Source organism: Typopeltis vanoorti, chromosome 18, assembly GCF_054136105.1.
Source record: "Typopeltis vanoorti isolate ZY-2024b chromosome 18, IOZ_Tvanoo_1.0, whole genome shotgun sequence".
Lineage (NCBI taxonomy): Eukaryota > Metazoa > Arthropoda > Arachnida > Uropygi > Thelyphonidae > Typopeltis > Typopeltis vanoorti.
The window spans coordinates 95712970-95738322 of record NC_143566.1 but is presented as its reverse complement, the minus strand read 5'-3'; the positions used below and the strand labels follow the sequence as shown (position 1 = coordinate 95738322).

The 25353-nt window shown below is 38.0% G+C and overlaps 1 protein-coding gene across 3 annotated transcripts in view; it reads left to right on the top strand.

Moving 5' to 3' along the window:
• LOC150096963 (VPS9 domain-containing protein 1-like) overlaps positions 1–25353 on the top strand; it is a 453159-nt gene that overhangs the window by 201835 nt on the left and 225971 nt on the right. The gene's annotated exons all lie outside the window — the stretch shown is intronic.

Genomic DNA, 25353 nt, shown 5'->3' with positions numbered 1-25353 from the left:
CCATAGCAAATTCAAGAAAGAGAGACTTTTCTTAAAAGCAGCAGCAGCTCTCAAAAACCAACCAAATCTCAATAAATATGGTTGCATTAAGCTTCCGAAGATTTGGGAAACACTCATTACCAGAGTTCCCACCTTACATTCCAGGCCACCTACTACTGCCCTTAGAGGGCGCTACCTAGATAGGACTTTAGTGTCACCCACATGGTTGGGCTTAGTATTGTTTGTTATTTGTGTATATGTTACATTAATTGTTTTTGTAATCCCCATAGATGTCCTAGTGACTAGGACGAAATATAGGAAGTATTAAATTCTATTTTAATTCTTTTTGAGTGTTGTAAAAAATCCATTAAGCCTCCAACATGATGTGCTGATATTCTGTCAGTCCCTATTGCTGAATTCTTCTCCTCTTACACCTGAGTTTCTTCATTCAGTGAAGAGGTAGCAGTCAACTCAATGTTGCATACACTAGGTTGATAGCTTTTAGCAAAATGGGCACTCATTATGAAGGTTATTTTCTTGATCATAAATTAGTAAATAATAATATTTTTTGGTTTACCGATCAAGTGTTGATCAGTTTTATTAACTGAACCAACTAGTTTCACCACACTTATCTGTTGGCATCTTCAGGGCTTACATAGAGGTTTAAACAATTTCACAATTATGCGTAACTGCAACCTGACAAGAATAACTGTAAAAAACTGACTAGAATGATTACAAATAAAATAGTATCGAAAGTGAGTGAAACACGTATCGCGTGTACAAGATCAGCTAGCTGTTGCTGAGGAACTTTCTGTAGTTTGTATTAAAGTTCATTTCTTCTGTTTTTAAGGTTCTGATTAGGGTTTTCCATATCTCTGGGAGTATTAGGCCTTGATTTCTGTTAAGGTTGACAGCAGAATGGGCGACTGTGGCTGCCTCTTTGAAAATTCTTGAATGGAAATCTTCCTCTGTGTAAGGGGAACAGCTTTTATCCCACTCGATGACATGGTTAGTTGTAGAGAAATGAGACGATAGGCCAGAAATGTCCTGTCTGTTGTTTTTGACATAGCCAATATGCTCCTTTTGCCTGATTTCGAGGCTTCTCGAAGTCTGTCCGATGTAGCTAGAGCCACATGAGCATGGAATATTATAAACTCCAGCATATTTGTAGAAAGGATGGTTGTCTTTTGGAGATCTTAGTAGTTTACTAATAGATTCTATTGGTTTGAATGTTACTCTTATTTTATGTTGGTTGAGAAGATTGGTGAGCTTGTTGGAGATGCCACTTACAGACGGAATTGCAATCGTTTTTATATATTGAATATCTTCTTGTTCTCTTTGTGGTGGTTCGGAGAAAAGGATTTTATTGACTAGTCTTCTTGGATATCCGTTCAAGTACAAATTGTTGGAAATAAATTTTAACTCATCTTGAAGGGTCTTGTTGTCCGTTTGTGATGCGAATTGCTCTATTCTTTAACATGTGTACAATGCTGAGTTTATGTGAGATGTGGTGGGAGGAGTGGAAATGTAGGTAGCGACTTGTATTGGTCGGTTTTCTGTACACCGATAGATTTATACTGCCATCAATTTGTTTTTGATTAAGATGTCTAAAAACGGTAGTTGTTTTTCTCTTTCAAGTTCCAGAGTGAATTTAATAGAATGATGGAAGGCATTGATCTTTTTGAGGAAATCATATATGTCATCTTTGTTATTGTTCCATACGATGAAGATATCGTCCACATATCTAAACCAAATTTTAGGTTTAGGAAAAATTTGCGATAAGATTTTGTTTTCTAAGTCTTCCATAAAGAGGTCAGCACATGAAGATGAGAGTGGGCTCCCCATTTCCAATCCTGTTAATTGTTGATAGATCTTATTTTTCCAAGAAAAGTAGTTGGAGTTTGGGCAGTGAGCAAACAATGAGGTTATATCTTCTGGGAACAAGGTACTCAAGATGTCAATGACCTCTACTACAGGAACGTTTGTAAAGAGAGAGGTGACATCTAAGCTATAATAGGATAATGATCTTCTAGCCAGCTTAGATGTCACCTCTCTCTTTACAAATGTTCCTATAGTAGAGGTCATTGACATCTTAAGTACCTTGTTCCCACAAGATATAACCTCATTGTTTGCTCACTGCCTAAACTCCAACTACTTTTCTTGGAAAAATAAGATCCATCAACAATTAACAGGCTTGGCAATGGGGAGCCCACTCTCACCTTCATGTGCTGACCTCTTTATGGAAGACTTAGAAAACAAAATCTTATCGCAAATTTTTCCTAAACCTAAAATTTGGTTTAGATATGTGGACGATATCTTCATCGTATGGAACAATAACAAAGATGACATATATGATTTCCTCAAAAAGATCAATGCCTTCCATCATTCTATTAAATTCACTCTGGAGCTTGAAAGAGAAAAACAACTAACGTTTTTAGACATCTTAATCAAAAAACAAATTGATGGCAGTATAAATCTATCGGTGTACAGAAAACCGACCAATACAAGTCGCTACCTACATTTCAACTCCTCCCACCACATCTCACATAAACTCAGCATTGTACACATGTTAAAGAATAGAGCAATTCGCATCACAACGGACAACAAGACCCTTCAAGATGAGTTAAAATTTATTTCCAACAATTTGTACTTGAACGGATATCCAAGAAGACTAGTCAATAAAATCCTTTTCTCCGAACCACCACAAAGAGAACAAGAAGATATTCAATATATAAAAACGATTGCAATTCCGTTTGTAAGTGGCATCTCCAACAAGCTCGCCAATCTCCTCAAACAACATAAAATAAGAGTAACATTCAAACCAATAGAATCTATTAGTAAACTACTAAGATCTCCAAAAGACAACCATCCTTTCTACAAATATGCTGGAGTTTATAATATTCTATGCTCATGTGGCTCTAGCTACATCGGACAGACTTCGAGAAGCCTCGAAATCAGGCAAAAGGATCACATTGGCTATGTCAAAAACAACAGACAGGACATTTCTGGCCTATCGTCTCATTTCTCCACAACTAACCATGTCATCGAGTGGGACAAAAGCTGTTCCCCTTACTTAGAGGAAGATTTCCATTCAAGAATTTTCAAAGAGGCAGCCACAGTCGCCCATTCTGCTGTCAACCTTAACAGAAATCAAGGCCTAATACTCCCAGAGATATGGAAAACCCTAATCAGAACCTTAAAAACGGAAGAAATGAACGTTAATACAAACTACAGAAAGTTCCTCAGCAACAGCTAGCTGATCTTGTACACGCAATACGTGTTTCACTCACATTCGATACTATTTTATTTGTAATTATTCTAGTCAGTTTTTTACAGTTATTCTTGTCAGGTTGCAGTTATGCATAATTGTAAGATTGTTTAAACCTGTATGTAAGCCCTGAAGATGCCAACAGATAAGTGTGGCGAAACTAGTTGGTTCAGTTAATAAAATTGATCAACACTTGATCGGTAAACCAAAATATATTATTATTGGGCACTCATTAGTTGAACAACAAACATCTTCTGCATCTGTCACACCATCTGCATTCATTAGAGCTGCTCTTTCACATTCATTCTTTCTTTTACTTGCAGCATATCGAATAGAATTCTTTTGGATTATCTTTGGCTTGGAGAGTCAGTTTCTTTTCATACTCAAACTTAGCTGTCCGTACAACAGTTGTGACTCTTCTGGCCTGCTGCTTATAATTTTCATTATGCACATCATCGTTATGTACATGGTATTCCTTCCATATCACCCTTTTCTTATGAATCTCTTGCTTGATAAGATTATACATCCATGACTCCCATTTATTCTTCGAACTCTCCGGACACACATTCTGATATTGCATCATTTAAGTATTTTTTAAATGCTTCCCATGCACTGTCGATATTTTTCCCATCCAGCAACCAATACATTTGCACTGAACTCAGTATACTCCTCAGGTGGTCATAATTTCCTGCTTTGTAGTTCAGAATATAACCTTTGCCGAAAGAAACATTCATAAACCTAGTCACTTCCCAAATGAGTACTGCATGATCACTGTCACCAACCAGAGTCAGAATAGTTACATGTTTAACTGAAACACTCCCTGACATTATAATCAAATCTAACACTCTTTGACCTCAAATTCCTTCTGTTACGTGTTGCTTGAGGAAGTTGTCTTGCAACAGCTCAATAAATTCAGTTTCATTCTTTTCATGAGATTTTACTGCTACATCAATTTTTGGATAATAAAGTTCCCTAATATGATTAACTCTTTTTACACCTATCATCTTTATTTGGTGATGCATTTCTTCATCACTGGCCACCAGTCCACCACATCTGCAAGATTACTTCATTATGTATTTGATCTTGTTAGATTTTATCTCACACCAGATGGCCTCAAACTCACTGCCACCTGAAGAACTGTTACTAGTATTACAATCATAGATCTCAACACTAACTGGATTCAAGTTATCCGAATAATCCTCTACTTTATATTTAAATTTTTGTCTTTGTCATTTTCTGATGCCACCAACTATTCTGAACTTCTTGATTTCCTTTCTGTAAATGTTGATTTTCTCTAGTCCAACTTTACCACTAGTGAAGCTATTATTATTCACGACCTTAATTGAGTCACAAGACACATCAGTGTTATTCACAATTCCATCTAACTATTCTTTATCAATTACAGTGATGCTGTTGGAACAGACAGAGAGATGCTAAGACATTTGCGGTAACTATATTATGCATTTTGTTCACATGCCTGGTAGAATACCAGATAATCCAAACCACTCTTCACACACTCTCCATCACCAGTGATCTTTCTATGTATACTGTGCATGTTGTTTGTTCTCCAGGCTATTCACATCACAACCTAGTATGTTTTTTTTCCTCCAATGGAGTAACAATCACACAGCTACTCTCCTTCTGGTTTTATGTGGTATTATAAGTAAGTAAGATGATTTTCACATTTGTTTGGATTATTGTTTCCTATCTTTTGATCTAAAGATTTGCATTGAAGATATTATTGAAACCATTCTTTCGATGTTTCCAGTATGGAAATGTGCGTAATTGTGCTTTAAACTCTTATCTGTGTCTTATTTGAACTTATTATGTGCTGGTTCTCTAAGAAGTATTCCAAATCTTTTTAAGAGAAGACTCGAGCATTTTGTTACTTGCTTCATTGAAATCTTAGTCTTCCTTCTCTGCCTACATTAAAGCTTGAAATAGTTGCATCCAAATTATCAACATATCCAAAACAGATTCACAAAGAACAAAAATTGGGAAACTTGCATCATATCTAAATGGTAAAAACAGAAAGCTTATATCATATCCAAATAACAATCAGTTTTTTTTCCCCCCCAATCATTTTAACCTCTAGCTGTTCAAGAAAACATCATTATTTCAATTAAGAAAGTCAGTAACAATTCCCCAAGGCCAAAAATCCCACAAACACTTAGTTATCACAAATAAACATTACTACACTAAGTTATCACAAATAAACATTACTACACTAAGTTATCACAAATAAACATTACTATCATAGATACTACTTATGTCTGCGCAGTTAGCCTAGTGGCAATGTGCTTCACAACCATATGCCTGGGAAAGGAGTGTCCTGGGTTTGTTTCCCATCACCAATGTGAGGAGCTAATAATGATAATAATAAAATTCAAGCAATATTGCCAATAATGTAAGTCAGCCAATATTGCCATAAGATAATGGAAACAAGAAAATGGAAGTTTCTTCTCTCTTCTTAATCACTTGCCACACAGGGCACTATAAAATTCCTATCTTCTTTAACCTCAAACCAATTTATCATGTGGTGATTTGTCAAATGACTTTGCAAAATCTTGGAATGATAAACCAAGACTACTTAATAAATTCACTAATTATTATTAAGCATCTGGTATCCTAAACTTAATCACCTTCCTTAAAAATCTTGACCTCTGCTCCAGAAAAAATACAAATGAAGTTCCTAGAAAATTTCTGTTTTTTGCCATCCTTGTGGGTTTATTCTTTGAACTATCAGTGCTTTCACTTTATTTACTTCCATTTTCGTGTCTCTATTATCTTATGGCAATATTGCTTGAATTTAAGTATAGTATTGTTTATTTTTGATAACTTAGTTGTTCTGCATAATTTTTGGCCTTGTGGGATTGTTACTGACGTTCTTACTTGAAATTTTGAATCTTGCTTTCTTTGAACAGAACACCATGGAGGTAACTCACGAGGTCAACCATGCAGGTATGACTAGGCATGCAATGCGAAAATCAAGTGCTGTTAACGATGTAGACTTTTCAAAAATGGTTCGATGTTGTGAGTGTAATATGTATGCATGGTGAAATATGAGAGATTTGTTTGTGGACATTGAACAGGAGACAAGAGAAAGTATGGATTGGTAGGAAGTGCAGTATTTTGATAGATAAAAGTTAATAAATGTGAAACAGACTTAAGAAATGGAAGATAGCATAAATGAAAGCTAGTGAGATTAAGGGAGTGAAAGAGTGCACGAATGTATTATTTTGTGCAAGAATGTACAAAAGGAAGTATTAATGAGGAAACAAAGTAAGATGTGGCAGATTGAGACGTGGCGCGACTACAGGAGTGACAGAGAGTGAAATTGTCAGAATGCAAGATTTGATGAATCAGTTATTCAAAATGAAAAATGAAACGAGGAATATATGGAGTGATATTAGACATTTAATGGAAACAAATGAAAATGTACAAAAGAAGAGAATGAAAGTAAAAAGGGACAAGTGATTCGAAAATAGCAATTTATGGAGATTCCATTGTTAGAGGATTGGTTAATGAGAGAGAGAGAGAGTCCATAAGGTCTGCTATCCAGGAGGGAGAATAGGTAAGATGATTCATGCTTTAGACATGATGAGGAAATGAGCAAGAGATTCAGTAGTGGTTGTGGGGACAAATGATTTCAGTGGACATGAGGAGAATGTAAAGGCAGATATTGGGAGGTTATTGAGATTAGTGAAAGATAACAGTATAGTGGGAAAAGTTCTCACTGTGTTACCGAGATATGACAATGAAGAGTTGAGATGGAGAGCCAGAATCACATATGGTATGCTAACAGAGCTGTGTGAGGAGAAGGGAGTACAGTTAGTGGATCAATGTCATGTATGTGAGGGAAGAATGGAACTATACAGACATGATGGCTTGCATTTGAATGACTTTGGAGTGAGTGCACTGAAGAAACTCTTGCTAGTGTAGTGCGATGCAAGCAAGAGATCAGAAGTATGGGATGAAGTGAAAGATCACGAGAGTGGTATTGAAATGGAAGTGCTTCGCAATGGAAACAGTAGTTTCCATTGGAAGTAGAATGTATGTATAGAGTGGATGATCAGCATTGAAATGGAATAGATTGGAATGTGGGTAGTGAAGTTGAGATTGAGCAGATATATATAGTAAGCTGTGATAAAGGTCAAGGGCAGGTGTGGTGGGAAAATCACAACCAAAAAGTGGCTTGGGCAGGACTGTTATAGACCTAAAAGCCAACTGCTGTATTTATTTACAAATGCCTGAAATATCAGAATAAGGGTAATGAAATGGTTTCGGTGATTGAGTTATTCCTCCCAAAATCGTTGAAATAAGTGAAGTATGGTTGAATGCAGATGATATTCTAATGGGAATAGAAATGGAAGGGTGCAGTGTTTTTTTGAAAGGATAAGAAGGGAGGGAAAGTGTTGCTGATGATAGCAGGAGAATTATATCCACATAAGGTAGACATAAAGGAGTAAAATATTGGCCAATAGTTATGAGGCAGTGTGGTGTGAAGTAGAGGTTCATAGGAAGACATATTTAGTTGAGTGTAGCTATAGGCCAGGGAGTGTGAAGGGTGGTGATGACGAAATGTATAAACAACTAGGGTTAGTGAACATAGGAAGGGTAATTATTATGGGCAATTTTAATTATGGCAGCATAGATTAGAATGAAGAGATATCATTTGGGAATAAGGAAAATGAATTTTGTGAGTTCTTGAGGGATAACCATCTCAGGCAGCGCATAAAGTAGGGCCCAAGAAGATCGAGAGTTTTAGATCTGATCATTTCATCCAAGGATGTGATTGCGAGTGGGGTTTCACACTTTCTTCCAGTTGGTGAGAGTGATCATGAAGTGATCACCTGGGCTGGCCACATGCATACTTCTGTGGGGAAAGGATATATGTAGACGTACAAAGCTAGTGATTACGACAAGCTTAGGAGACAGCTTGGAACTATAGTATGGAATGAGGAATTGAGTGGCAATAAAATAAATGCTGCTTGGGAACTGACAAAGAAACACATAACAGCAACAACATCTGAATGTATTCCAAAGGTCAAAAGGCTGAATAAGGTAGGTGTAAAATGAATGAATGAGGGGATGAAGTATGAAAAATGGAAGAAGACACTTTGGTGGCAGTACAAGAGAAATAATGATAATAATCAGAGGAATGATGAGTATAAAGAACAAGCCAGAAGAGTGACTCAGTTAGTAAGGACAACAAAAGTGCAGTAGGAGCAGAAATTGGCAAATTAGACGAAGAAAAACCCTACAAAGATTTTTAGATATGTGGCAAGTAAAATAAGAACGATTATAGTAAGATGATGTTAACATGTTCACATCGGGAAGTGTTTCGTACATTTCTTGTACCCATGGGACTTCTCATTACCATTTGTGTGCTGTTTATGTGTTTGGCGGGTAGGTTCACTGACATAAAGTTTATACAGTATTTTAGTTGTAACTCTTTCGATAGAATTTTATTTGAAGTTAGCATTTGTGATCTATCTTAATGACATTAAATACGTAGGCTGTTCAATAAGTAATAAGACTATATTTATACAGAAAACAGATTATCTTTAATCGTCATCATTTACATGGTCTTTTTCGAAGTAACTACCATGAGACGCGATTCATTTGTCCCAACGTTGCATCCACTTCTTAAACACATCGCGTTTTTTGAGAGTTCTTTCAAAACCACCTCTGCAGCTCTTTTACACATGCTTTGTTGCTTTCGAAATGGCGGCCTCTTAGTGGTTTCTTGAGCTGAGTAAACAGCCAGAAATCACACGGTGTGAGATCAGGATTGCATGGAGGGTGTGGTAGGATATCTGTGTTGTTCTTCTGCAAAACGTCCACTACACAACCAGCAATATGTGGCCTTGCATTATCGTGGTGCAATAAGAAGCCATTCTTCAGCACTGGACGCACAATAAATTGTACAAGATACTTTGCTCCCCCGTCAACCCATGTCTTCCTGCCATACCCACACGAATCACCTGATAAGCATTAGTTGATCATAGGATAAGCCCCTCCCTATAGTTCTTTTCTGAGATAGCAATGAATACAGTCTGTTTCTTATTGGTTAGTGATTTATATTTTGCAATCAAATCCTTCTCCATCTATTCATAAGTTGTTTTTTTTTTAATTATGTCCATCATAAATGCAAATATGAAAGTCTATAGTCTATACGATCACATATTCTTCACTCCACCCAAGATACTTATAACACAAGCACACATATATTATCCATTCATAATCCATTTACAGTACTGAAAGTATTGGTATTCATGCCTATTCTTTCTCTTCTTTATATTTGCTATTCTTTACATCTTTTAGTAAATCAACTATAGTATCTAATAATCAAATATATCATTCTCTTAATATATTATCCCTATTTAATATATTCCCCCTTATTACTCAGTTTTAATATATTACCCCCCCCCCCACACACACATGCACTAACTGCTGCAGAAGCCATTCTTGAGATAGTCAGTGATCAATTTATGAATTAATGAGAGTGTTTCATCTTCATCAGGGTGAAATAATGAGAAACTTAAGTGTAGAGGGCATAGGAGAGGATGGCTTAATTGTGAGTGAGCAGGAAGTATTTGAGGAAATAAATAACCTTGATGTCAATAAGATGATAGGATTTGATGACATATCACCACACATCTTAAGGGAATGTTTCAGGGAATTGGCAGTAGCATTGGCATGCCTATTTAATAATAGTCTTGCAGCAGTATGGGTTCCAAGACAGTGGAAAGAAGGTAAAATTGTTCCACTGCATAAAGCTGTGGCTACAAATTATAGACCAATGTACGATGGCGGGTACCCCAAAATAACTGGAATCTGAACTTGCTACATGCACATTTTCTAGTTACGGATGATGCCATTAGGCATTGTGAGTGTGCAGTTTTCCATGCCAGTCAGGCAAGTGGTGTCATCCTATGTGAACTGGTTCATGGTTCTGGCTGCTTTTTTGTTAGTGCTTATAAGCAAGTTTAGTGATTTTGTGATGGTTGACCACAAGGAACAGAGAGTGTGCATGAAATTTTGTTTCTTTTGGGTAAAACTGCAGTTGAAGCTATTCTTATGCTTCCGCAAGCCTTTAAGGGTGACACTTTAGGTAAAATGCAAGTCTATGAGTGGTATTCTCATTTCAAAAATGGGGACATATCAGTTCAAGACTAACCACGATCTGGCTAACCATGTAGAAATTATGTAAACATCAAAAGATTTGCCAGGCAGTCAATGAAGATCATTGAAAGACCATTGAACAAATTTCTGCAGAGACAGATTTGTCATAGAATTCATGCAGGTGAATTTTAACAAATAAAATTTAGTGTGTCCACTAAATTTGTGCCTCGTTTGCTCAGAGAGGATTAAAAAAAACAAACAAAAAAAAAAAACGTGTGAATGTTTTCACTGATTTGAGGGAGCAAGTTCTTAATGATCAGAACTTTCAAATATTGTAACCGGGGATGAGACTAGGTGTTACGGTTATGATCCAGAAGCAAAACAAGGTGAAGCCAATGGAAACATGCAGATTCACCAAGACCCAAGAAGGCATGTCAGGTTCGATCAAACGTCAAGACAATGTTGCTTTTTTTTTTTTTTTTGATGTGAATGGAATTGTACATAAACAATTTGTTCCTCCTGGACAGACAGTGAACCAACATTTTTATCTCAACGTTTTGAGAAGACTGCATGATAGTTTGCAACAAAAACAAAAAGTCCAGAAATGTGGAGTAGCAGAGATTAGTTGCTACACAATGACAATGCCCCAGCTCACACAGCCTTGTTTGTCCAACAGTTCTTGATGAAAGACAACATGGCAGCTGTTCCCCACCCTCACTACTTACCCGATCTCTCTTCATGTGACTTTTTTATTCCCAAGGATAAAGAAAACCATGAAAGAGTAGCAATTCATTGATGTGGATGAAGTGAAAGAAAAGTCGCTGGAGACCATAAACAGTATTCAGTTGATCAGTTTCCAGAACTGTTTCCAGCAGTGGAAAAAATGTTGGGACAAGTGCAATGACTCACATGGAGAGTACTTTGAAGGAGATTAGAATATGGTATTATAAACTATAATATTTTTTTTTTTTTTTAATTCTGATTGTGTTTGGGTATCCCTTCATATATATCTGGAGTTGTGTAGGTACTAGACACATTGGTAAGAAATAGAATACAGAAATGGGTTGATAACAGCAGTATTCTCTGAGGTTATCAACTGGGTTTGTTAAAGGAGATCATGTTTTATTAAATTAACTTATTTACTATAACATGGTGGCAAATGTTGTGGTATATTAGATTTTGCAAAAGTTTTTGATCGATTGCCACGTGATAAGCTATTAAATGAATTGAATGGGATTTGATGACAGACTTCTGAGTTGAATAAGTGACTGGCTCTCATATAGGTATCATAAAGTTGTATATGGGGGTGCAGTATCCCAAAAGAGGAGGGCCACTAGTAGTGTTCTGCAGAGGTCATTTCTGGACTCATTGTTGTTCAGTTTGTATATCAATAATATTAGAATTGGTTTAACGGGGTGAATAAGCTACTCTAAACTTGTGCTCCCCAGTTTACCGTTATTGCGAGTGTTTTTTCGAAATTAACCATCAAATGGAAACCTTAACAGCGGGTACTGAGCAGCGGAATACTCCAATACAACCTGTAAGTACTTATAGTGTATTAAATCAGCTATCCTTCCAATTCTAAATCAGCCAAGTGTAAGTGCTCACGATGCCTACCGTATGCAGCAAAGATGGTGGCATCAAAAGCCAACGGCGAATGAGCACCATGTGTCTCGCCAACACGGTGCCATCGATCGCTGCCAACAAACCTATTATGTGCCACTGCTGCAAAACTGGTGTCAGACATAAAAAAGGGCATATTCTGCGAGTTCTGTTGCCTCTTCCTGCGCGAAAATAGACAAAGCTGTGCAAAAGCTACTTATTCAACTTAACCAGCCGTTCTTCTGTTCGCTGTGCCTCCCTTGGGTAAAACAACTTCTGAATATAGGTAAACATGTCAAAAACCTCGAACAGCACATCAATGCTTTAAATTAAACTTTTGCCTCCAAAATACGTGCAGTCGAAGCTAAACTAGAACAAATTGAAAACCAGCACAAAGCAAGCTCTGCTTTGCCAGTGGAAGAACTTTGTGATCTAATCGCATCAATGGTAAACGACTTGATGGAGACTAAACACAAAAAACTCAACGCCATCATTTTGAACTGCCCGACGGAAAATGGAAAATCATCAACAAACTAGCTGAAGAATGCGATCCTAAGAATATCATCAGGTGCCATCGTTTCGGGCCTATAAATAAAAGGAAGGACAGAACGAACTTGTCGCGCCTAGTAAAAGTGATTTGCGACAATCCGACAAGCACATCAAAAATAATAACAGCGATCAACAACAAGTTCAAAGACACCTGTCCCCAGTCGCGCATACATGTGCAACCAGACTTATCATGCACAAAGGGAACTAAGATGCCAGCTTTGAAGAAAAACATCAAAATGGTGACAACAGTTGGACCATCGACTACAGACAAGATAAACTGGTGAAAAAACCAAGTGATGCCACTAGCAGCCACCATGGAGACCAGCATGCAAGCACCGCATAGGAAATGTGCAAGACCCATGTTATCCAACATATGACTGACAAAACCCTACACATCCACTTCACCAACATCCATGGTCTAAACTCCAACCTGAATAGTGTCCACTACCACCTGTAGTCCACCAAACCCCCCACCTACTCTTTCTGGCAGCGACTCAAATCTCACCTCCTCCCCCCCCCAGCACCACTTATCTCAACCTTCCAAACTACTCACTCTTTAACAACTTTCGTCCTAAGGGTGGTGTCTGCTCTGACATACCTTGCTAGAGAGCACGCAACCTAGAATCACCTAACTTTGACCTTCTTTGGTTGAAAATATCCTTTCCCCACTCAGTTCAATTCATCTGCTGTCTCTATCACTCCCCAAACACAACCAACCACCCTGAGCTCTTTAATTTCCTCTCCCTAAAAATCAACCTTCTCCAATCCCACTTTCCCAACAGCGAAATCATTCTCCTAGGAGATTTTAATGTCCACAACTCCTCCAGTTATACAGATCTTGCAGGCAGAGATGCTGAAACATTTGCCATCACTAATGACCCTACACAATTTGTCCAGATGCCAACCAGAATACCAGATAACCCAAACCACTCCCCAAACACCCTAGATCTCTTCTTCACCAATGACCCATTCAAATACATGGTGAAAGTAGTGAGCCCCCACCCGGGCAATTCTGACCACACCATAGTGCTCATCTCTTCCCCCATGCAACATTTACACAGACACCCCCATACAAGAGTAGTTTAGCACTGTAACAGTGCCAAGTGGGACAGCCTCTGCAACTTCTATGCTGCATTCCTATGGTTTGACTATTGCTTCCTGCCTTCCAACTCAAACATATGCACCAAGCTTATTACCAAAGTAATCCTCACTGGCATGAATACATACATTCCACACTAAACTGCCATTTCCTAACGAAACCCTGGGTTCTCCAAAAGATGTGCCAAGGCTGTAGAGATGAAACACCAAACATACCACAACTGGCTAAAATCAAGAACCTCATCCTCCTTCAAAGCTTATACTGAAGCCCGTAATAGATGCAAAATAACAATCACCTCTTCCAAAACAGAGTTCGAAAGAGCAAAAAGCAGGAAACTAGCAGCCTGTCCAAATGACATCCAAGCCTTTTGGTCTCATGCCAAAGCAATTGGCCGTAACTTCTGTCCAACACTATTCCCACCCCTATTATACCCAGATGGCTCTACTGCATCATCACCCATAGAAAAAGCCAATCTTCTGGCTTTTTCTATGGGTGATGAAAAGCCATACTTTGCTTCAAATGCATACATAACTGACGATGGTAAATGTCCCCCAACCATTTCAGACACCCAACATACAATGCCTCCTTTATCCTTTTGCCTGGATGAGATCAGAAAAATACTGTCCAAATTAGACACAAAAACTTCTCCTGGCCCCGATGGCATTCCCCCAATTGTTTTGAAAGTTTGTGCTCCAGAACTGACTGCTATCCTACGTCACCTATATATACTCTCTTACTCTGGAATCTACCCCACAAACTGGAAATTGGCCTATATTCAGCCCATTCCCAAGAAGGATGACAAATCACTGCCATCCAATTACTGCCCTATCTCGCTTACCTCAGTCCTGTCAAAAGTAATGGAAAAAATCATCAATTCCCAACTCCTACACTATCTTGAAGACATTCACCAAATCAATGACTGCCAGTATGGATTCCGCCATTGCTGACCAACAGGAGATCTACTCACATACGTCATCCATCTCCGGACAAATGCTATGGAGAGGTTTGGCGAATCTCAAGTGGTTGCACTAGATATCTCCAAAGCCTTTGACTGGGTCTGGCACAAAGGCCTACTAGGCAAACTACCATCATTCGGTCTGACCTAGGACTTCTGTAGTTGGATCGCCAGCTTTCTGTCTGGATGCACACTGTTTGTGATGGTGGACAGCTCCCTATCCTCTCACCACTCAATTAATGCTGGGGTCCCACAAGGTTCTGTCCTCTCACTAATCCTCTTCCTGCTATATCAATGACCTACTGCAATTGACTTCCAACCCAATACACAGGTTTGCACATGACAGCACACTACACTCTTCGCTTGCATTTGATAAGCCTTACCCTTCACAACTCACCTCAACCTACAGAACATCAACAACCACTACCCTCAACTTTGAGCTTCAAGCCATCCTACCTCTAAAGGAAAAAAAAGTTTATTTCTTTGGAGGCAAAAAAATGATATCAAACTCCTTTGGACATCATCTTGCGAATGGAAGATTTTATTTCTTATGCTGTGTTCTAAGGACCTGAATAAGTGATAGTCACTAGGGGCAATATCCAGCGAATATGGAAGATGTGGTAGAAGTTCCCATCCTAACTGCCTAATTTTTTCCTGAGTCATTCTTGCAGAATGTGGTTTTGCATTATCTTGCTGCAAAATTACCCTTTTCGATTGATAAGCGCAGGACGTTTTATTAACAATGCTTGATGTAGTCACTCTAATTGTTCACAGTAGATGGCTGCTGTGATAGTCTTACCTTGTTCCATGAGTTTGTAATGAATAATTCCATGAATATCCCACTAAACGTTCAACAGAACCTTTTGTGGATGGAGTCCATCTTTAGGTGTTGAAATTGGAGTTTGATTTGGAGAAAGCCACTGTTTTTTGCATTTATTATTCTTATACAGCACCCATTTTTCGTCACCAGTTACGACTCTTTCCAAAATGGGGTCATTTTGTTGTCTGGTCAACAATGAATTGCAAATCGCCTGTCTCTGTGTTTATTGTTTTCTGACAGTTCATGCGGTACCCATATACCCTGTTTAAGAACCTTGCCACTCTTATGTAAGTGCTCTTGGACAGTTGACCATGATGAATTAAGTTTCTCTGCTAATTCTTGTATGGTTTGTTTTGGATTTGATTCATCAAGAGTCTTAAGAGCATCGTCATCTAGAGTAAGAGGTCTTCCAGATCGAGGACGATCAGAGAGATCAAAATTTTTTTCTGCAAATCTCCTTAACCATCGCTGACATTTGTTAACCTTCAATACGTCTCCGTAAGTTGAGCAAATGATTTTGGCAGCCTCAGTAGCATTCTTTCCTTGGTGAAACAAAAACAGCATACAGTGACATAAATGGTGCTCTTCAACTTTAAAGTCCGCCATATTAAAAAATAATAATCTGAAATTTAAAAAAAACAGATCTTTTAAATAGAAAAGTAATGCTAATATTTAAATAAAAATCAAATTTAATAATTTATGTGCTATTTAAGAAAAAACAATCGGCTAAAAATGACCTATTAAAAATAATTGATTACTTTCTGGTCCCCCTTATATATTCTACAAATATTTCCATGGGAAATGCTCATCCGAAATAACATCAATAATTCCTCCGCTCAGTACAAAGCTCATTGGAACACGTGCAGCTGCTGCACAACATCCCTTCACAGTACACCTAGAAACAGACAGAACAAGTTTCTTTTCCTCTTCCTTCATCCCTGCAACTGCTGCACTCCTGTTGTGTTTCCCAAGGAATACAATTTAAAGTAATTGAAATCAGATGTAAACAAATTCCTCCTTTCCCAACCCACTACCCATACACGGTACTAATGTACTATAGGTTGACCAACCAACCTCCTGTGTATATGCTCAACATAAAAAAAAAAAAAAAAAACTGGTCATATGCAGCTTTTTGAATATTATGCAAAATAGAACAATGCAGAGTCAAGCAGATGTTATGGCGTTGCAGAATGACTTGAATAGATTGCATGAATGGACAAGTAAGTGTAACTGTTAGATCAATGTTGCAAATTGTAAGGTTTTGAAATTGGTGAACATAAACAACCAATGGGATGCAAAGTACACACTTGGTGGAGAAACTTTAAAGGAGTTAGAGGAGAAGAGAAATCTGGGAATGGTGGTAGACAAGGACCTTAAATTCAGGGGCCACATGGCACAAATTGCGAAGACTTCACATTGGATAGGCAATGATGCAGAGGATCTTAACATACAGAAATAAGAAGGCTGTGATGCCATTGAATAGGAGGAGAAGAGGGATTATGATCGAGACATATAAGCTAGTTAGGGGTTGTTATCAGGTTGACATGGAAGAGATTGTTTATAGAATGGGAGAGGGGGAGGGAGAATAAAACAAGAGGCCATTCCTAGAACCGGTATAAGGTGTGAGCAGAGGAGTGAGGAATTGCTTCTTTACATTTAGAGTGGTTGATGATTGGAATGCATTGCTTGAGTATGTAGACACATTGAATCAGTTTAAGGTGCAGGTGGATGAACTTTGTGTGTTATAGTGTGTACCTTCCATGATGAGTCTGACTCCTTGGAGGTCAGATGTTAATAAGAATAATAATAATTAAAGTACATAGCACTGACTTCGAATATCTGACTATTCAGTTATCTGATCTTTCTAAACTTTGACCTAACATGTGAAAATCAATTGTTCTGAGGTTCATCATTTCATTTTTTATCTATTATTCAAGCATCAAACTCCTACATAAAATTAAAAATTTCAAATATCAATTCTTCTGATGTCTGTCATTATTTTGTGACACCTCCAAGGAGCCCAAAGACTCATCGAGGGAGGACTCCTACTCTACAGCTCTCCGCATCTCTACCACTAGTATTATTTTGTTTGTAAATTGCATGTGTTCTGAAGGGCCGATTTGTCTGTATGCGGGAAGAAAAACCTGAGTTTCTGGGAGAAAAAAACCCTGCTACCTCCATATGAGATCAGCTAACTCACCTTCACTTCATATTATTGGATTAGAAATGTATTTTGGAGTATAAAGAAGGAAGTGTAGAACTCAAACTTTTTTTTTTTTTAGGGTGTGTGATGATTTAAATGGGCTGGAAGTATGGGAAATGGAGAACAGATGTTAGTTTAATGTTACCATGTTAGTAAAAAACACCTTCACAAACAGAGATTACAGGTTATTATATCTCTTGTTTGATTAGACCCTATCTTGACTACTGTGCACAGATCTGGTCACTAATCTGGGTTTCCTGAGGTTGAGGAAGAGGATGCGAGAGGATTCAGAGATGAGTATCCAAGTTGGTGAGTCTATGGAATGTACATTATGAGGATAAGTTAAAATTTGTGGTTACAATTCTTTAACTTTAATCTTTAAATTTATTGATAGGCTTAAGGGATGATATGATTGAGGCAAGTTTTTTTTTACAGGATTGACAGAGAGGAAATTTTTCAGACCACGTTTGGTGATTGGAGAACTAGGGGTCATTCTTAGGAATCGAGCAAAACTATGGTTAGCAAAGGTGTGAGGACGATATTTTTTGCTTTAAGAGTGGTGAATGAGGAAAAAAATTTGTCAGATTCTGTTGTGGGTGCCATGACAGTGAATGAGTTCAAGCAAAGCATAATAGATATTGATTGAATATTGGATAGTTTATATGAGTTTATAGACTCCATGGAGTTGCCTACGTAATAATAATAATAATATTTTCAGCAACTTGCTCCTTGATGTATGGCACTGCTGTTTGGCAGATACCCTCAAAAATTGGATGATTTAAATGCCCTTTTTTAATGTTTTTTTTTCCCCTAACAAGGATCACTTAAATTTATTGAAGGCAAGTTCATTCTGGATCTGATCTTGGGCCAGCAAGGAATATGAGTAGCAAATATTGTTACTTTGTGGACCAATAGTTTTAATTATTCTTAATATTTGGTCTTGGGGATGATTTGAATTCTTGTCAAGTACCAGTAAAGGTAGATTTTCAGAGATGAATGTCCATCGATTTGTTTGTTTGTTTGTCTTGCAGTGGCAACCTGAATTCAGTAGTGAATTTGGAATAGTGATAAATGCCACATTCAGTAGTGAATTTGGAGTTTATTTTCTATGGATAATTGATGCCAAACATATCATCCACAAACCTATACTAGCATCATGATTGAGTAGGAAAAAAGTAGGAAAGCTATTTATCAAGCTCATCATTCAGATTCCTGATAGGGAATATACACTCCCTTAGGGAGTGTATAGCATAATTATGAAAGTACGACATGTAAAAGTTACACCATTACTAACTTCCTATCTACAATTTTCCTCCAAATTAATCTGTTATCTGTCAAGACTCCAACATTATCAGATCTTATATTTCTGTCTTTTAAGGCCTTTTTTACTGCATCAAACCATCTACATCCTGGTTGTCTTCTGGTTCTTTTTCTGCCATATGGCAAAACTGTCAAAGATCACTTGTTTTGCTAATCATTCGTCACTCATTCATACTATGTGAGATTAGCTCTGCTAACACATTCCTAATGCTAACAATGTTAAGTTCTTTCCTAATATCCCTATTTTTAATACAGTACTGCCAGTGGTGCCATCTGTTCACTCCACCAATCTTTCTCAGAACTCTCATATCTGTGGTATTCAGTCTTTGATCAAGTGTTTTATTTCTAATGAAACTCTCAGATCCATAAGTTAAATTGGTTTGAACACTGTCTTGTATACAACTAATTTAGTGTTTTGACTAATTTCTTGCTTATTCCATTTAAATCTTTCATCAGCTGATTTCCTACCATACCAGCTTTACTAATTCTGTTGTCTATTCCCATGTTTATTTTGTCATCATCACTAAAAATTGTGCCTAAATAGCTGAAATGTTTTACTTGTTCTATAGGTTCACCATTCAAGATACAGTCGATGTTTTCAGTGTTATTATTATTATTGTTGTTCCAGGCAACTCCAAGGAGTCGACAGACTCATTGAGGGAGGCCCTAACATCATGTCAAGAACAACTATTTGACATTCACACAGTATCTATCATACCTTGCCTTGAACTAATTCACGGTCGTAGCACCCACAACAGACTCTGGAAGCTTATTCTACTCATTCACCACTCTCCAAGTAAAAAACCTATCTCTAACACCCTTGTTGACCATGCTCTTGCCCAGCTTCCATGCATGGCCCCTAGTCCTCCCACCACCAGTCATATTTTCAAAAATATCTTCTAGATCAATCTTGTAGAAACCCTTCAGTAATTTGAATGTCTCAATCATATTATCCCTCCTTCGCCTATCGACCAATTTCTGCAACCCACAAATCTTCAACCTATTCTCATAAGGTTCATTCCACAGACCTTCTATCATCTTGGTCACTCGTCTCTGGATCCTCTCCACTTCCTCCCCATCACGAAGAAACTCTGGTGCCCATAACTGGGCACAGTAGTCCAGATGGGGTCTTATCAAGGCTCGATACAGAGGAACAACAACTTGTTTGTCTTTGCATGGTAAAGTATTTTTCAGAAGCCAAGTGATTTGGTGAGCTGTTTTAGTCACTTTTGCAATGTGCCCCCTAAACTTCAATTCCCTATCCACCAACACTCCCAAATCCCTGGCCTCATCAATCACCTGGAGTACGGTTCCACCAATGCGATATACTGCTGCTATTCTTTTCACCCCAAAGTGCATAACCTTACACTTTGGCACATTAAATTGGCATCCATTTTTCCTACCCCAGCAGTCCTCCAAACTGTTCAAATCATCCTGTAAAATTTTGACATCCTGTGCACTCATAATTGCTCTACCCCAACTTTGCATCATCAGCAAACAAGTGGACACTTCCTCTCAAATCCTTTCCTATATCATTGATAAAAAAATTGAAAAGCAGTGCTCCAAGAACAGAGCCCTGTGGCACTCCACTAGTCACAAGCCATCTTTTAGACTCCACTCCTGAATAAACCACTCTCTGGTATCTCTCCTTCAACCACCCTCCTATCCATCTCACCGCCCCTATATCTATCCCCATCTGCTCCAGTTTACTGATTAGGATTCTATGTGGTATCCTATCAAAAGCCTTGGCAAGGTCCAATAGTATTACTGTAAACCCATTACCCCTATCCAGTTCAGCCGTCACTGTGTTATAAAACGTGAGCAAGTTACTGAGGCATGATCTACCCTTCACAAAACCATGTTGTCCCCCATACAATATCCCATTTTCATCTATCCAATCCTGTATTCTTTTCTTGATTAATTTCTCTAAGCCCTTGACAATGATTCCTGATATGCTAATCGGTCGGTAATTTACAACAGCAGTCTTGGAACCACCTTTATGCAGTGGAACTATTTTCCCCTCTTTCCACCCCCTCGGGACTAACACAGACCCGAGACTCAAATTAAACAAAATGGTCAAGGGTACTGACAATTCTTTAGCTGCTTCTCGTACAACACAAGCTGGTATACCATCCAATCCCACAGATGTATTGACATTGAGGTTATGCAATAGACTACTCACCTCCACTTCATTCACCACAATTCCCGTATAATCTACTGGTACCTTCGTTTCTGCAATGTCACTACCTGGATGATATATTCTTGCAAAGTGCTCACTCAGTAACTCAACTATATCAACTGATTCAGTTACCTCCCTACCATCGGCATTCTTTAAAATCATTCTGCCATGTACATTTTTCCTTTTACTTGCTACATATCTAAAAAACTGTTTAGGATTCTCTTTAGCCTGCAGGGCCAATGTTCTTTCATAATCCTTTTTTGCTTTTCTTACCACACTCGTTACCCTTCTGGCCTGCACTTTATACCGTTCATGTGCCTGCTGGTCACCTTTCTCCTTAAATTTCCTCCATAGTTGTTTCTTTTTTTGCAGCTCAAGCTTAATGGTGTTATTCATCCATTTAACCCCTAGTTGATTTATTATTCGGACTCTAGGTATACAGTCAGCCATTGCTTCATGCAAACACTTCTTAACTACCTCCCATGCACTATTGACTTCTAGTCCTTGCAGTTGTACATGCCATGGCACTGAACCAATCAAAATTCTACACCTTTAGCCACCTCCCAAGTCAAGACCCTATGATCACTCTCACCGATTGGTGGCAATGTGGTCATATTTGTTACAGCCAAATCCTCAGATGTAATTACTAGGTCAAGCACTCTCTGACCACTAGTATTTTTCATTACATGCTGTCGCAGATAGTTATCCCTTAATAACTGCATAAAATCCAATTCCTTCCTCCCGTGTGTCCTCTCCTCACTCCAATCAATGCGACCATAGTTGAAATCTCCCATAATAATCACCCTCCTTCCACTCATTTCTTCTATTTGCTTGTGCATACTGTCATCACCATCTTATCCATCACCTGGTCTATAGCAGCACCCAATTGTATATTTAGTTCTGCTAGCCACAATCTCACACCAAATGGCCTCAAATGTGCTCTTTTCTCTATCCTGCAATTCATCTTCTATTCTCCTTGGCTGCAGCTCATCAGCTATCATCAACAATACTCCTCCCCCCATTTTATTCTCCCTGTCATTCCTGAACACACTATACCCATCACATTCAATCCCACTAGCTATATCATCTACAGTCAGCCATGTTTCACTAATACCAATAACCTGTGGTCTGGAAGTGCCAGCCATGGCCAAAAACTCTTCCTTCTTGTTCCTAATACTCCTAGCATTAGTGTACATGAATTTAAGACCCCCATTAGCCCCAACCCTACCTTGATGCCTTATATTAACTAACCCACTCTGATTTGTTGTCCTTATTTGCTCGGGCATATTATATTCATTCTTACATTCAACTCCCCCCCCTCTAATAAATCTAGTTTCCCTGAATTTGCACATCCACCACATTCAGCAACACTTTCTCAAGTCTTCTTACACCGTAACCATTCAAATGCAAGCCATCCATCTTATATAGATCCTTTCACCCATCGAACTCACTCCACACGTCCACAAATTCCACACCACTCGTCATACATAACCCACGCATAAAGTCATTCGCAATTATGGCCCTCCTTTTAAACATTTCACTGTCATACCGTGGCAAAAGACTAATCATTCTAACTCTCTCACTCTTTTCTTTTGCTACCTCAAACAATTCATTCATGTCTTCTATCATTTCCATTTTGTCTCCTTTCAAATCATTCGTACCTGCCACAACAATCATTTCTTTCACCCTTTCCTTTTGCTCTCTAATAGACTCAGTTACATCCTTAATGGTCGCACCAGGTTGGTACGATTTTGTCAAATCCTCTACTATCGCACCTCGTACTAACGAGTCTCCATACAGCACTCTATCCTTCATTTTGTTCATGTTCACACTCATACGTCTATTTTTCCTGTCATACTTTTTATTATTGGCTGGTTCATTCAGTCGACTTTTGCTCATACACTCTAGCTGCTGTTTTGCCCTTTGTATTGCACCATTCAAGAACGCAATCTCACTCATTGTGTCTATCTCATCTTTTTTATTCTCAGTAAAACCATTAATACTATCATTCACACTCTCACAATTCTCTGGTACAACCTCGCCGTTTCTTGTCATATCCCTATTTTCTTCATTCTGAAGTTTGACAAGAATATCACACTCACGATCCGAAATACTCTTCAATTTCTCCTTCTCCCTACATTTTCTACACACACTCACTCCTTTATTATTATCTTACCACACTCCGACCGCACTCCGCAAAGCGTACATTTCGCAGCTAGTACACTGAATCATCTCTTTAATACTATCGTTCTTTCATAAAGATGGCGAACCATCATTACTGGCTGCCATTTTCCTTCGACTGGAGCCATACTTACTTGCAACGTATTTTATCAAATTATAAATTATAACACACCAAAAACACACAAAAAGATGCACTAAGAGACGCAAGGCAAACAAAACTACGCATTATTAAATAAATTTATCAACTATAACTGAAAATAATACTTATCTTATCCAGAGCTTTCACGAACACTACACACTACGAATCCCTCTAGCGGCGACAGCCCCAATAAAATATCTTATAAAGACACACAAAATACTCTAAAAACACGAAAATCATTCTAATATACTATAAAACGAATTTTCTAAGGAAAAACACACACAAAAAACACCAAAAATCACCAATTTTACACGAGCGCTAAATTACACCGACCACTCACCATATAACCTCAAACCCAGATGTTTCTGCTTATTTTCATTGTCTTTTTCTTTTCATTTTCTTTCATTGATTTTCTTACCAAATTTATTTCAGCTGTTATTCAATTTAGTCAAGGATTCTTGCAGACTTCTGCTGGATTTATTCAAAGTGTAACATCATCATTATTATTATTATTAGCATATGACCTTCATGGAGTCAGAAACTCATATCATGGGAAATACACACTATTGCACATAACACATTATCCTACTGTGCTTTAAACTGATCCAATGTGTCTACATTCAGAACACACTCAGACAATCTATTCCACTAATCAACTTCTCTCTGTGCAAAGGATCTACTCTTCACATCCTCCTTATACAGTTTCCAGTGGCTTTTTTTCTACTCCTCTCCCATTCTGTGAATAATCTCTTCGATGTCAACCTGATAACAACCCCTGACTAGCTTATATGTCTTAATCATGTTCCCCCTCTTCCTCCTATTCATGAGGCTTTGCAACTTACATTCTCTCAATCTGTCCTCGTACTCCAAAGATCACTGACAACCTTTGTTAATCTTCTCTGGATCCTTTCCAGCATATCTTCGTCACCATGAAAACCTGGCTACCAAATATGTGCATAATAATACATATGAAGCTTGATCTAGGTCTTATACAATGGCATCATAGCCTCTCGATTTCTGCATGTCAGGGTTCTCTGCATCATTGCCATTATTCAGTGTGACGTCTTAACAACTTGTGTAATGTGGACCCTGAATTTCAATTCCTTGCCCACCATCACTCCTAGATCTGTCATCTCCTCTACTTCCTTTAAAGTTTCCTCACCAAGTGTGTACTTCAAATCTCATCGGTGCTTACCAAATCTCAAAACCTTACACTTTGCAACATTGAATTGACAGTTCTACTTACCTATCCGTTCATGCAATCTATTCAAGTCCTCTTGTGAGGCCATAACATCCGCTTGACTCTGTATTGCTCTACCCCAGTTTTGCATCATCTGCAAACAGTTGCATATCATTAGTTATACCCATCCCAATATCATTAACATCGAAGTTGAACAATGAAGGTCCCAAAACCGACCTGCAGTACACCACTAGTAACCTTCCTCCTCATTATCTGCATAAAATAAAGAGCTAATTAACATTGCCAATTTAGATATCAGATTTAATATCATTTTCTTTCATAATGTGATCCATATAGATAATTTTTCAAACTGGATAACATAAAAGTTACATGTAAAGTGAAGGAAAGCATGGCATTGCCTTAAGTGTGCAAATATATTTTTCCTTCATATGTTTCACTAACTCAAATAAAGTTTAATTATATCAAATAGAATTTTTTTTTTTTAATTCCAGGAAAACCTTCAGAAAATAGTGATAAACAATGATATCATCAAAACTTACCAATATTTCATTGTTTGAATGACAGAAAGTGTTAATTTTTGAGATCAAGCCTGCTTCACATATTTTGCTTGTAACAAATATAATTACTGTAGATGGTTTGAGCAGTGTGAACATAAATTTTGTGCATTTGTATGTTGTATGACCAATGCAATTTGTGTGCTACTTCAAATCGGAGTTTGCAGTAGCACAAG